Raw genomic sequence first — 15,762 nt, forward strand, 5'->3', positions numbered from 1 at the left:
TATCCAAAGAAAATGAAAATGCTAACTCGAAAAGATATACACACCCTCACATTCATTACAGCACTATTTACAACAGTCAAGATATGGAAACAACCTAAGTGTCTATCAACGGACGAATGGATAAAGAAAATGTAGTATATATATAATATAAACATACACACAGTGAAATGAACTTGTCCATAAAAAAGAAGGAAACCCTGCTATTTACAACAATATGGATAGACTTTTGGGACATTTTGCTCAGTGAAATAAGTCATACCGAGAAAGTCAAACACTGCATGCTCTTACTTATATGTGGAATCTAAAAAAGAAACAAAAGCATAGAAACAAAAAGGAGAATGGTGGTTTCCAGGGACTAGGGGGTGAAGGCAAATGGGGAGATGTTGGCCAAAGGGTACAAACTTCCATTTATAAGATGACTAAGTTCTGGGGATCTAATATTCGGCATGGGAAGTAGAGTTGCTATATTGTAGACTTGAAAGCTGCTAAGTGAGTAAATCTTAAATGTTCTCACTATAAAAAAATTATAATCATGTGAAGTGATGAATATATTAACCAACCTTATTGTGGTAATCATTTCACAATATATACGTGGATCAAATCATCACATTGTACACCTTAAACTTACACAGTTATATGTCAGTTATATCTCAATAAAGTTGGGGGAAAGATGCCATGATACGCACCAGGGTTGGAGTATTGCAATGTATTTCACCAATTCTTTTTTCAAACCACAATGTTGAGGTTTAATTTACCCAACATAAAATTCACTCACTTCAGATCTACACTTCAAAGGGTTGTAGTGAATTTACATATATATGCAACCATTACCACAATCCAGTTTTAGCATATTTCCATCATTCCCCCCAAATTCCCTCGGTTAATCCCAGCTCCCACCCATGGCCCCTGGCAACCATTCATCAGTTCTTAATATTATCACAAATGTCCTGATACAGAGCATGTGAGATCACCCGTGTCCATGTGTGTGAGAGAGTAAGACTAAAAGATAACACACACACACACTTGGACACCTGAAATATGAGTCACCAAAATAATTCTGTATATTTAACTTCCTTCAGGATGTGTGCTTGCTAATAATCTCAAAAAAAAAAAAAAAACTATGACTTTTTCAAAGTGAAAAAATGTTTTCTTAAAAAAAATTTTTAGGGAGGAGGGTATGCTCAGTGGTAGAGTGCATGCTTAGCATGCACGAGGTCCTGGGTTCAATCCCCAGTAACTTCTAATTAAAAAATGAAAAAATTTAAAAAAGTTCTTTTTAACGCTTGTTATGACTTAGTGGTTAGGGAGTGAATTTTAAAGTTGTTTGTTTTTAATTGGCATTGAGACTTTAGCCCAATCTATAACTGGACCCCAATATACAAAAGACATAAAGCTGACCAGCCATCATGAAGAGGAGAAGGAGATTGGGAACACTAGGCTCTTGGGGTCTCACCCCAAGACCTTCCCCTTGGCCCCTCTCCTGCTTGCCAGGTGACATCTCTAGGAATATCAGTCACTCAGGCCTCCTCAAAGGTCCACAGTCCCCCAAGAGACAGAGACCTTCCTCCTGGCTGGGCCACACACTCAGACTTTTCAGTAGTGATGGGAGGTGTTCTGGGCGTGCATACCCACTCTAGAAAACACAAAATCCATCCTCCGCTGGGCTAACTGTGGATGAGGAGCGTGTCATCATAGCCTTTATTCACGTATTTGCAGATACAATCCCTTTCTTTACTTCCTCAAAGGGTTAACCACAACTTTTATCAGTGGCTTGATTTAAGCTAATTTCCCTAATACACATATTCTCAATGAGCACCTCTCTGTCTCCTTTAAGTATGACCAACAGTGATACTTCAGCTCTCTTGCGGGCATATGCATATATGATTTTGATGACTTTTTGTTGTGGTGGTGGTTGTTCTCTAGGTGTCTTAAAACTAACTTAAAAAAATTCAAGTATAGTCAGTTACAATGTGTCCATTTCTAGTCTACAGCATAATGTCCCATTTATGCATATGTATACATACATTTGTTTTCATATTCTTTTTCACTAAAGGTTATTACCAGTATTGAATATAGTTCCCTGTGCTATACAAAAGAAGTTTGTGTTTTATCTATTTTTATATATAGTGGTTAACTTTTGCAAATCTCAAACTCCCACATTTATCCCTTCCTACCTGCTTTTCCCGATAACAATGATGACCTATTTTTAACTTCATGATTAGGAGATTTTTGCCCTTTTACCTACTGATGTGATGTATTTTATGAATCGCTTATAAAGTGCTCACACATTCTTATTTTCTGGGATAAATCCTTTTTGGTCAGAGGGAGTTGTTCATTTAATTCATTATTACATCTTATTTCTGATCATTTTCTTAACTACTGTGTATCTATATCCACGCTGATACTGTCCTGTTAAATTTTTTGGAAGTGTGTGTTTTCAACTTTCAGCAGAAGTTATGTTCACCAGAAATTAGAAAGCTTTCTCACATATTTTTCATGGGACAGTTAAAAAGAATGGGAATTACCTCCTCCTTGGAAGCATGAAGGAAAACCCCAGGACAACTGTCTGGACCTGGAGTTGCAATTGGAGATAATTTCTTAGCAAGCTTTTTACTTTAATTTTTTTCTTTTTCTCATCATTATTGGCCCCATTGATGTTGTTCCCTCGTGTTCTATTTGGTGACTTAACATTTTCCTAGAAAATTAGCCTTTAAATAAGGTTTTCAAGTATATTATAATAAATTTCGCATCATATTCATTTACTTAAAAAATATTGCCTTTATCCATAATATAATATGTACTCTTTTTAAAAAATTTTTATTATAGGTCCTTGAGTGTCTTTCTCTCCTTTTCCCCCTTGATTAAACTTGTTCAGAACATCTCTTTTTGGTTTGTTTGTTTTTTTTCTTTTCTGAAGAACTAGTTCCTAGATTTACCGACTATTTCTCTATTATCTATTTCATCAGTTTTGTTTGTTTATTATTTTCTAGGTCCATTTGCCTGAGGCTTATCTTGTTATGTAGTTTTAAACATCTTGGAATTTAATGCTCGGTTAATTTATTGTTTTTTCTTTTTGTATTAATGATACTACTAAGGGCATTAATTTGCCTCTGAAAAGCGCTTTGGCACATTCTCGTAAGTTTCCATGTGCAGTGCTTTTATTTTCAGTGTGTTTTCTAAATAGCAGGTAATTCTATTCAAGTTAACAATTTTATTAATTTTGTTAGGCATGCTGGTTTTATTTTAATTAAAAAAAAAACATTTTCTCTTCTCTTCTTCTTTGCGAATCTGCAGACCTTTCCCTTAGCCTCCAGGCAGCCTATACTGTGGGCTGTCCAAGGCAAACTTGATGTTTAATCCTTGTTAAGCAGCCTGTTTTCTCTCCAGTCCTAGCCCAGTTTAAAAGCTGTAGAGTCATAGTCCACGTGACCCTACTAGAATAATAGTCCTCTGCTCCTATAGCTTGGCCTTGTCACTTTGATTAAATAATTTATTCCTTCATACCAGGCAGCAGTGAATGATTTTTTTGCCATAAAAGGCAGATAAAATTACAGCCTCCCGACTGGGCTTCTCGCTGGTTCTCCCATGTCCACCTGCACCTCAGCAATCTCCTCACTCCCTGGAGCAATGTACCATTGCCTGTGCCTTTCCTTGCTCTGCCATTTTGCATTCATGGGGTTGTAATCTCCAAATGGGTAATGGGAGGAATCTACTGGTGGACACGGACTGGGGACAGGGAGCTGTCACCGGCTGTCTCAGAGAGTGGCTCTCTCACAGATTAGAGCATTTCTGCAGGGCTCTTTGGTCCAGTAATATTTCACGTCTGTGAGATGCGGTGATGCGGGTGTGAGCACCTTCCAGTCTGCTTGACATCGTTTCGTCTTATGTTTTCTCTTTCAAAAGGAGCATGTGACAGCTTCAGAAAGCTTCTCAGTCCCATCCATCACTCATGTAACTCTTCATATCGCTTCCAGACAAGAGAACACTATAAATGAGCTCTCGGGATCTCTGCTTTGGCAAATTTCTAGTTCCCCATTGATGCCATGGACATTTTGATGAAGAGTTGAGGAAGAATAAATTAGAACAATTAGCTACCTGGCACCACAACCCTCAAGTCATAACAAGCCTATAAATGCCTGTTTCTAACTTGATAAACCCTTGAACTAACTTTACAGATTTTATGCTCTCACTGGTAACTCGTATCACACGTTTGGAGGATCTGAAGTTCTGGATTGACAATGATTCTGCCAAAACCTCCTCCCTAGAAATTCTGGGCTAATAAGATTCTATTGCCATTGACTTCTTCTCAAAGAATTGGTTCATTTATTAAAGAGAAATGCTTGGCCTAATATAGTTACCTTGTAGCCTGTGAAACAAAAATGATTTTTAAAAATCTATCACTCACGAAGTTAACCACCATTGAAATGTAACATCTTCAGTTACTCTGTAGTCATACCTCCCACCACGTGCTGGGGTAAATCTCATTGCTTCCTTTGTATTTTAAATGTTAATCTCCAACATAATCATTCCCAAATTTACAGCTGGAAGTGGAATGTTGACATCAGAAGTTTGACGAAACCGAGATATGTAATGTTTAGATACTGTACCCCAACTTCCTATAGCCAACCACAAAATAAAATAATCAGCAGCAGACGAAACTAGTCCAGTCTGCCTCATGTTTTAAGCATCCAGAGTTCTAAGCAATCTGGGGGGAAGGTATAGCTCAGTGGTAGAGCACATGCTTAGCATGCATGAGGTCCTGGGTTCAATCCCCAGTGCCTCCATTAAATAAAGAAATAAAAATACCAGAATTCTAAGCAACCTAATTCTTGCCTTGATCAGTGAAATAACAATTTGGGATGAATGGATAGAGGATAACGCTAATATGTGAGATGAACGTAGACACAAGCTGTTGACTCCTCTTTTTCCATTTATTCCTCAGTCTCTTACACTAGGTCTCCCAGCCCCAACCCCTTACTACCCCAATGCTTTACCCAATGTGATCTCTAAAATTCTAAAATCTTAAATTAATTTTTAAATGAAATGTAAATTTAATATTCTAAATACAGTAAGCAGATGACTGCTGTTGATAAGACCTAAGCCCAGTTTTATCTTTTCTCTATCAAAACCTCTCTAGTGGATTATCAACCCATTCAAGTGAAAACTGAAGACCTTACGACGGCTTGGGAGGCTGTACACCTTCTGGTCCCTCTACCTTTATATTTCACTTTACATTGGTCTCTCTGCTGTCACTGTCTCCATCCCAGCCACACAGATCTCATCGCAAGTCTTTGCCCTACGGTGGGCAGACACCGGCATCAGTTTTTTGCACTTACTTTGCCCTTCTACCGAAATGCTCTTTTCTCAGGGATTACTTGATTTTGCTTCTGCATCCATTTTGGACCTTCACTCAGTATTACCTCCTTAGTAGGGTCTTAAAATCGCACCTGTCTTCCCTCAACACCATCCCCCTACTTCTTGTCTATAGGCACTTAGCACCATCGGATGTGCTTTAATTATTTCCCTCATCTGTTGTGTAGCTCCCCTCTCTAGTATGTAGACTCCATGAGAAAAGAGATTTTTCACATGACTCTTTTCACTATCCTACCACCAGTGCCTAGAAGACTGCATGGTACTCGTAAGTGCTTAATACATATTTGTTGAATATAGAGAGAAGAAAGTTCTCAAAGCTGTTACGTTACTGAAAAGCACCCAGAATTTTATTTATGTTTTCTTTCTTTATTTTCATCGAGGTGGTTTCCCACAGGATTTATAGATATGCAAATGTATCACGTTGCTAAAGTCTATCACTCTTAGTCTTGTTTTAAAAAGCAGAGATATGGATGAGTGATTTCTCCCAGATTACAAAAGTCAAAAATAAATAAATAAATAAATAAATAAATAAATAAATAAATAAATAAATAAATAAATAAACAAACAAAACAAAACAAAACAAAAAAAAACAAGAGCCAGGCTATGACATCTTTGAGCCATCAGATGTCTCAGACAGACAACACGACTCCTTCTCTTATAATAAGGCTCTCACTCAATCAGCACGCCCTTCTTTGGGGACACCAAAGGGAGCCTCAGTCTTCAAGGACCTCTAAGACAGTATGTCTGTTACTCAGGAATCAACATAAAGTCGCTACAAAGTGGTGTATTTTTACTGCTAAAATATGTCATGTTACCATTTCCCACGTGGGAAAGAAAAGTTCCCTCTACCTTTCTAGGTTCTTCTGGTTGGTCTAAGAATTAAATTAACATGAAGCAGATTAACAGGAGGAAATTAAATTTCATTTCATGCATATGGGAACCCCCCACACAAGAGAGGTTCAAAGGTAGAAAGGTAAAATGAGGTCTATTTTGCAGACTGAGCTAAGGATGGGAAAGGGGTCTGGGGCTTCCAAGGACAGGAGGGTCATTCACAGGGATGATAAGACAAGCAGATGGTTGGTAATTAAATGCTTTCCCTGCCATATAGATCAGGCCACTTAGATAAAATTTATCGCGGGCAACAACTCTTTTCCTAAGAGAAATCCCCAATTTAAATTCTTCGAGGCAGTTAAGAGAGAAGCAGTGGTTTCTCTTGAGTCCACAGGATTGTTGTAACTCAAGATAACCTACACGCCAAAGTAGTGCATCTTGGGGAGGCCTGTTTTGAACCCCTACACCCACTTAAATTTCATAAACGATTGATAAAATATCTAAACTCCTGGCCATGAAATCTTAGCGTGAAGACAAAAGATAGGGGCAGAGAGAAACCCCAATAACTGTTCTTGGGGGGAGAAAGAAACTCCAGTAACTGCCCTTAGAGTGAAAGATGGAGCTGTCAATTTGTTTGAGTCAGTAAAAATTTGCCTTCTGGTACGCCAGTCAACCACTGGAGTCCTATCAGAATTCTGGAAGAGGGGAGATGACAATGAATCAGAATTGTTTAAGTGTTTTCCAGGAAAAGGCAGACTTTGCCTGGGCATTTACAATGCCAGTACAATTTGCAGAAAGGAAGGAGAAAAAGGTAAAGAGCCACAACATAAAAGAAAGAAAGAAAGAAAGAAAGAAAGAAGAAAGAAGAAAGAAGAAAGAAAGAAAGAAAGAAAGAAAGAAAGAAAGAAAGAAAGGAAGAAAGAAAGAAAGAAAGAAAGAAAGAAAGAAACCAGTCCAAAAAGGATGCATAGACATGGTCATGACATTGGTTTTGTATAAGTTAAAATTTGCTCTCAGGAAGCATTGTTGAAATAATTTTGGAAAGGAGGTTTGGGATTTCTGATTCAGGAGCAGATTCCTTGAGACTTGAATCCATTGATAGAGAGAGCTCGACCAAGGAGTGTCATGACTTACAGTCCAGAAAACTAAAAGAAAATTCTTAACAATTGTGGTACCATCTTGTCTGGAGAAGAGGAATAAAGTGGAGAATTATATTAAAAGCTGTTTAACCTGATCTGCTAGACATGAAATCACCAAGCCTTAATTAAAGATGAAAAAAAATTGTAGAAATTTTGAAATTACACAAAGGTAAGAGAATGTTAAAAATGTGAAGTTAAGAGTTTTGTAAACTTTAGGAAAACTAAGTGTATCTGCCATGACTTAGTTTATAAATAATCCTTTGTTACGTATATAATCTGAAAGCTTTTTTTTTTTAATTCAGAAGCTATTTTAAAATGTACCCATTGAATTTGCTTTTACGTGTTTTTAATTGTTTTACAAATGGACATGCTCGCTGCAAAACTCATTTCTCTTCAACCCACTATGTATGGGAAACAGACATGCATTGAAGGCAATGAAACCATCCATATTATTAGTAACACAAGGAAAGTTATTTTGTTTTTTTGGTTTTGTTGTTCTCCCCTGTGTCAAGCAGATACAGAAGGCAGTGAATTTCAGAAAGAACCTAGGAGTAAAGGAGAGGAAGCAGAGAATTAGCCTGGATAAAGCTTAGGACAAGTGGAACTTTGTCTAATGAATTTTATTTGCTAAGCCGTCATTGTTATCAGTGCCCATTTGTATAAACATTGTGAACTTTGATAAGCCAGAGTCCATTTAGATTTTAATTCTCTTTGGTGTGTGTGATATTGTGATTTATAATAAGAAATATGTATTTGGTCTTTATTCCTGTTTCCTGAAACCCTTGGAATTACCTAAGTGATGAGAGGGCTAAAGATGTCTTTTGCTTTGTTAACGAGGTGACTTTTGGATGGCAGGGAGGGATGGGGGGCTGGCTGCCAGGGGAACCAAGCAGTGTGATTAGAGGACTGGAACTTGATGGGGAGAGCGGTGCACCTGCAGAGGGGTGGAAACTCCAGGCCCTTTCCTCATGCTTTGCCCTGTACATCCTCTTCCATCTGGCTGTTCCTGAGTTATGTCCTTTTGTAACAAGCCAGTACCTAGAGAGTAAAACATTTCGCTGATTTTTGTGAGTCATCCTAGCAAATTAATCCAACCCAAAGGGGGATCATGGGAACCTCCAATCTGTAGCTGGCCGGTCAGAAGCACAGATGACACCCTGGACTTGCGTCTGGTGTCGGAAGTGGTTGGGGACAGTCTGGTAAGATGGAACCCTTAACCTGTGGAATCTGATGCTGTCTCTGGGCAATCAGTGTCAGGATGGAGTTGAATTCTTGGACACTCAGCTGGTGTCCAAGAGGTGCTTGTTGGTGATGTGGGGAAACCACACTCACCAGAATCGATACTGGGACCATTACAATCTGTTGGCTTATTTTTTAATTGGGTGTGAGTATTTGCAGATGAAGACCACGTTCTTTCAACTGTTATAGGAAATAGCCCTAAACTGGGAAGAATTACTTCCAGTTCTCGCGAGTGCGCTGTGATGGACATCATAGTAATCATGAATGGGAGGTCTAGGGGTGGGGTGTAGCTCAGTGATGGAGCGGGTGCTTAGCACACACGAGGTCCTCAGTTCAATCCCTAGTACCTCCATTAAAAAAAAAAAAAAAGGAATGGGAGGTCTGGATTCTGGCAGCCTAGGTGAGAATTCTGTCCCGGTTTACCTCTCAGCTCTGGGACTTAATCTCCTGGAGCTACAGTTTGCTCAATTATCAAATACGAATAACACAACAGGCGCGTTGCATAGGGTTGTTGTGAGAAGTAACTGACGTAAGCCTAGTCCCGCCCCCGGCATAATTTTGGCAGCTGCGGTCATAAGCTCAGGAAAAACTCCAGACCAACTTATAGTCTACTCCCAGAGATGCTCTTTATTTTATAACATAGAATCAGTTTATCCTCTGTAGACTTTAGCTGTAGCCTTTTCCTCTTTTAAAAGATGAAAATGTGACCTTTCTTGCTCTGCTTTTGAATCTTTTCAGCAGCCTGAGATAGCTCAGGAAATTTCTTGCCAGTTAGCGATATAACCTTCTGTTTCAGTGTCTTAAATTGAAATAGAGTTTAAGTCTACCACAACCAGATACACAGACAAAGTGGGCCCTTTGTTTTATTGAGCCCATAAGTAAAGAATGTCTCCTGTAGGGCGAGAGAGGCCGTTTTATTCATTTTCACTTTGCACTATATTCTTCTTGCTTTGAAAAGGAGACAGCTGACCCAAGAGCAAATTTTTCATCTATTTTTGATAACGTTTTTCTTCTTCTGTAGATCTGTTGGGAATTAAGCCCTTTAACTATCCTGGAGAAGATTCTACTGCCTTACGACAAAGGAGGCTCTCTGTCCGCTGCTAAGTGATTGCTTCTCTTCCACCATCAGTACACAAACACAGATATTTTTCTCTGCTCTCCATCTTCTGTTGAGGGACTGATATTCCCTGTGATGGGTTTTCTTTTTCCTATTTGGTTCTGTTAAAAAAAAAATGAACAAGAATCCATTCTTCTGAAATAGTGTAGTTCTGTTCCTCTGTGACGTTGTCTGTCTCACCGTAAATCTGGCGTTTACAATGATGTTGTCTTTCCTCTTGTCTTTACCCTCATCACCACCTATTCCTGTTCAAATGCTCAAAGAGACCCACTCCCCACTCTCTGTGGGGACCCCTGGCTCCTTCCAAGGTCCTTCCAAGGACCGTCAGCCTTGACAAAGACAAGCAGGGTGCGGGGAGATGCAGGAAGTGGTTGGTTTTGTCCCGATCTCCAGGTATCATCTTGCCTACAAATGTGTGGCTGAAGCCCTTTTGCTGGTATCCAGCTGTTTGCAGCATCTGGTGACTTGGGGAGGATGAACATCCCTCTGTGCTGCGGCTGAGGACACAGAAGCAGCAGCTGAAAGAGGGTCTTCCTGTCTGTCTGGAGCAATGAAGAGGGAGACGAGCTTCTTGGACTTCATCCTTCTCAGTTGCAGCCATGGAGGATTTGGGAAAAAAAAAAAATCAGAACAAAACAAAACATCTTCAGGGCACTTCTGACCACACAAGGATGTGTTTGAACATCGTAGTAGCATTTGGAAGTGCCTGTTTCATTTGACAGAATTTGCAAATCTCATCTTTCCCCCTCAGGATGACTTGCAGTGTGGAAACACTTCCATATGCTCCAACTTGTTCTCATCATTTTGCTGAAGGGGAAACAAAAGAAGAGGGGCAGGGCCGAGTCTGTGACTTGGAGGCAGCCCGCAGCCACAGGGGCACCCCTGCTTCGCATCGGCCTCCTGTCACCCCTGACCCTGAACTCCTTGGACTCTGAAGTCGCACTCCCTGTGGAAGCTTGGTAGGTAGCTTCTGTCCTGGAAAGCTACCTTAGTACAAATCCGTTAAGAATTCTGCAAATTATGACTCTAGATAAATGCTTCTCAGTTCGTTTATCACTGAAAAAAAATGTTTAACTCTTGGGTATCACACAGGCCAAAGGCCCCACATACCAATGGCCTTGTTTATCCAAGTCCTGGTGGAGAAAAACCCTTTCTGCATCTACTTGTGCCAGGATCCATGCCGCTAATGATAAGATGGTAGCAGTTGCCTGGTCCAGGGTCAACAGGATCTCAGTTCAGTGAAAGTTCTGTGGCCCCTTCCTTTCGTTTCAGAAAATGGCCATGATCCACTGGGGCAAAGATGAAGACAGAGGTGTAACATGCTTCTCAAAATCCTTTACAAATCGTGATTTACAAGAGCATGCCAAAGCCAAGATGTAGGATGGAAAACATGATAGTTAATTCCACCCTCCGGGTTCAGGATTCCAAAATACTAATGTCCATTCATTCACTCACCATGTCCACAAAGATTTATTGAGCGCCTACTATGTGCTAGACTAGAGATACCAGATGAGGTCATGGGCCCCTTAGTTGAAGAGCTTATATTACAAAGGAAAAAAAATTAGAGAAGAAAATAGATAACAAAAATTTATATTGAAAACAGTGACCGTTCTACAAGATAGAGTGATGAATTCTGCTTGAGGAATCAAGAAAGGTTCATGGAAGAGGGGAGGGTATAGCTCAGTGGTACAGCACGTGCTTAGCATGTATGAGGTCCTGGGTTCAATCCCTAGTACCTCCATATAAAAATAAATAAATACACCAAATTACCTTTCCCTATAAAAAGAGACTTCTAATTACAAAAAAAAAAAAAAAAAAGAAGAAGAAGAAAAAGAAGTTTCATGGAGGAAATTACCACTGGGCTGAATCTGAAGGAAAGAAGGCACATTTCCAGGTGCCACGTCAGGGGTGAATATTTTGGCCGGAGGCAAGAGGACACGTATGAGGCACAGTGTTTTCAGGGAGCATGAAAGGGTTCGTGTCATTAGAGCAGAAGGTCACAGCGGAGCCATGGGGGCAGACCTGACCATGACCATGAACCTAGCAACTGCCCACGTGGAGAAAAGAGCACGGAGGTCACTCGTCAGAAAAGCAGCAGCATTGGGACTTTTATTGTAGAAAAGTGACCTGTAGCAGCATGAAGGCTGAAATAGGAGGAAGGGACTGTGGGCAACTGACCAAGAAGAAGTTAAGTCTCCCGTGGATCAGTATATAACAGCCAGATGTGGTATTTATTTTTAAAGAGCATGGTCACCCTGGCAGGTAGTTTAGATGATCATTAAAAATCATCAAATAGAGAAAATGAGAAAACACAAATATGCTTGTGTTAAAGGCGAGGACCCACTCCCAACATTCCATTCTCTTCCACTCCAGTAAAACACAAGAAACTAAATTTTAAAATAGCTTCTTGTAGGTCTTGACCAAAAGACATTTAAATAAATGTTCAGTAGATCCAACTTATTTGGAGTATTTTATTTATTTTTTTATTTTTTTAATAGTGATACTGGGGATTGAACCCGGGACGTCATACATGCTAAGCACGTGCTCTTCCATTGAGCTATACCCACCCCTACCCGACCTTATTTTATTTTTTAATACTATGAACAGACAGTTGGAAATTTAGAACCACTTCCCCTTTCCCCTGGAAAGTTGGAGATGCAATCCTTGGATCCGAGACTCCACTCTGGAGACTCAGTTCACCGGGTGAGTCATTAAAGCATCATTGTGCCTCCTGGGCAGTTGATAAAGGGTTTTCTTTTCAGTTTTGGCCTGTCGTTTATTCCTTTTCAGAACCTTGCATCTTGCCCCCATGTGTTGTTCTTTGTGAGCTAGCTCAGGAATTCAAGACATTTTTAAAGGGAAAAAGAAAGAAGCAAGTGGACTTTTTACTGCTTACCCGAATTCCATGCATCACATCTGAAATGATGTTTCGAAACAAATCAAATAAGGTCCCTGTCGCTGAGCATTTTTGCATTTGAATAATGAGCTGTCTGACGATCGCCCGAACTCAAAAAGAAAAGCAAGCCAGAGGAAGATCTTGGCTGTAACTTCTGAGATGAGGTGAACTTGACGGAGGAAAGAAAAGCGCTTCAGATCCTGAGAAGGCCTTTTCTCCTTGTTTGTGAGCCAGGTTCCAGCGTCTGTGATACGATTCAATTCTCTGAAATCTGGTGTGCTCTTGAGCAGGGCCGTTCCCGTTGTTGCTGGGCTGGGCGTGCCCACGTGATACGTGCAACTTGAGGCATCGGAATGATGAGAGATACAGACGTCAAGGGAAGGAGAAAGAGCTAAACGGTGCTCTTTGTTCCCAACGCACATGGTACCAAGATAGGCCGTCCCACCGCATCGTCCTCTGGCCGGGCGGAGGAGGGCCAGGAGAGTGATCCAGGGCTCCATCCCCAGTGTGTGAAGCCACAGCCTTGGACTTCCGGATGCCTGCTTACGAGGAACTCTTTGATAGGGACTATGCCCTCACGACACATCCAGTTCGGATGCTGAAAATGATAGCAAATTTACACCTGTAATACAGTAAAACCCAACTTAAATGAGCCTCCCCATGAAAGGCAACATCATACAAGGGGCAGCGGGTCTGATGAAACTGATGCTGGTCCTGAGCTTACTTTCCTTGTCTGCCCTCTGCACCCCTCACCCTTGGCCCGGAAATAACCCAAGGGAAATGAAGAAAGGAAGAAGGAGAGCCACAGGCTGCAACTGAATGGGGCAGAAAGTAAGATGCACAAGCACGCAGGACACCTGGAGGAGGGCATGCCGACTCAAGTCAGTGTTGGGGAGCTCCCAAAGTTAGCATAATGAGAACACTTTGGAGCTAAGTTCTCAGCAGATGCGACAGCGTTCAGCCACACGATTTTCATTAATGGTCCTGGGAATCCTGCGCTGGAAACCAACGCCCTGCGCGGTGAATTCTCTCCATTGTTTTATATCCCCCAAAGCCATCATTGGTTGTTACATAAACGTTGTCTCGCTTAATTCCCAGTGTATATTCTCTCTCTCTTCCTCTGTTAGACATACACGAACACAGGCAACTGGTCCGGATCCTGCTCACAAGGAAGGCACACAACGAGCGCGGAGGGAGATGTGAAGGCTAACATCTCTTGACCTCCTTTGCATTCACCCAGCGAGGAAGTCAGGCTGTGTCTGTCGTGAGCACCTGTGCTGGCTGCAGAGTGAAGGGTGGCCCTCCTTCCCGAGTTCCCTTATGTAGGTCGCTGTGGCTCAGAATTGCCTCTCTCAGAAAATCACCATTGAAACGGCAGAGAGAGAAATAAAAACACAGATCACAAAACTCTTTGAATACAATGCCCCAAAGAAAAGAAGGTGCCATAGCTAAACAAGGATGTCAAACAAGCCACGGAAGATGAACCGTGTCCTGCTGGGAGCTCTCCTGTTCTGTTTGGCCAGCAGAGAGTTAAGCATGAACCACTGTCTCCAGATCACAGCCCAGCCCGCTGAGGGTTTCAGTACTCAATTCACCCTTCCTCGACTTCTCCACATGCGCAGAAGGGTGTACCTGCAAAGCAGCAAAGACACATGTCCTGGAAGTGTCAATTGAGAAACCTGGACTCCAAGACACTTGTTGTTGGAGGCACATGAGCCCTCCAGGTAGAGCTTTTGACTGTCCTTGGAGAGTTTAAATTTGATCTTAGATTGTTGGGGGTGGCGGGGTTGGGGAAGGATGTGCAAAATCTGCCCTCTCTCCTGCAAAGATATAAAACAATAAAGCACAAATGGTAACTCTAACAAGAACCTTGTCCCTCTTTACAGAGTGTCCAGGCTGGAAGGGGTCCTAAAGCTTGTGAAGTCACAGTCCTCATTTTACAGATGGGAAACAGAATCCCGGAAGTGCTGGGTGACCTACAGGAAGCTGAGCTACCGGAAGTGAAACCTTGGTCTCCTGGTTTGTGCTCCAGTGTTCCTTCCTATAACCTGAACACAAGAACAAATGTTAATGCCTTTTATTAACCTACAATTGATCAATCGAATTCTCAAGTTTGGCTGTAAAGCTCCTTTGGTCCAATCGTAATTTTACTCTATTTTATTTATTTGTCTTTTCGATCATTAAATTGGTGGATTTCAGGAAGAATCTTTTAGATTTCTTTGGCTTTTTATTTCCTTTATGGACAAATTTTAATTCTTACAAAATGAAATAATATACGGAAACTTTTGGATAATGAATATGTTTCCATTTGTCAAGAAGTACTTTAAATGATTTTTAGAAGAAATTTAATGACTTTGACTCTGAAATAATTTGAATTTCCTGCAGTGTGAGTTTTTGCAGAATTTGGCCTGCATTGGGCTATGGGAAATAGTACTTATATTTGAGAAAACAAGGCTTTGGAGTCAGGTGAACTTGGGTTCAAGTCTCTATTGTCATTTTCAACCTGTGATCTTGATCGAGTTATTTAATTGCTTGGAGTTTCTGTGGTTTTCACTGTAAAATGAGAATGTTAATATGACCTGATTCTCAGGCTGTTCTGAAGAAAACCTGGGACAACATAAATAAAAGATGTAGGCAAATACTAGGGTATTGAGATGCTTAATAAAATGTTGGTGACTTTCCATTACTGGTAGAAATGATCTATGTAATTATACTTGTAAAAAGGCAAGATTTATCCCAAGAGATTTCTAGCGATTTTATTTATTTATTCTAGCTCTTTATGGGATATGAGCTATTCTCAAGCCCCTCTAAAGGGAGTTGCTGGCAGGAGATCAATTATAACCCCTGTCACAGTGCCTTGTAGCAGTTAATATTAATCAATCCATATTGGCTTATTTTGCTCATTGGTTAACTTCAGTTGGGTTGTACCTTTGTCTTCATGCCAGGTTGCAGGAGTCATGGGAAGGGTGGTGTCCAAATGATAGGCAGGGGAGGTACTGTCTTGCCTGGTAAGGAACCTCTTCTTGGTTTCCAGTAGTCTCTTTTGTTCCTTCAGTTCTCACACTTTGCAAGCCTGGATTGGTCCTTGGATGATGACTTAGCAGCCAAAGCTACAAGGACAATCATTAAGGGACGACTTGTCCCAGGCTTGGGACACCCTTACTCCC

At 40.8% G+C, this 15,762-nt stretch overlaps 1 non-coding gene across 1 annotated transcript; it reads left to right on the forward strand.

Annotated features, from left to right (window-relative positions):
- The first annotated feature begins 4,712 nt into the window (after window positions 1–4,712).
- On the forward strand, window positions 4,713–4,784 carry TRNAA-AGC. The gene has a single exon. It is a non-coding gene; the product is annotated as a tRNA-Ala (tRNA).
- The last annotated feature ends 10,978 nt before the right edge of the window (window positions 4,785–15,762 follow it).

Source organism: Camelus ferus, chromosome 7 (genome assembly GCF_009834535.1).
Source record: "Camelus ferus isolate YT-003-E chromosome 7, BCGSAC_Cfer_1.0, whole genome shotgun sequence".
Lineage (NCBI taxonomy): Eukaryota > Metazoa > Chordata > Mammalia > Artiodactyla > Camelidae > Camelus > Camelus ferus.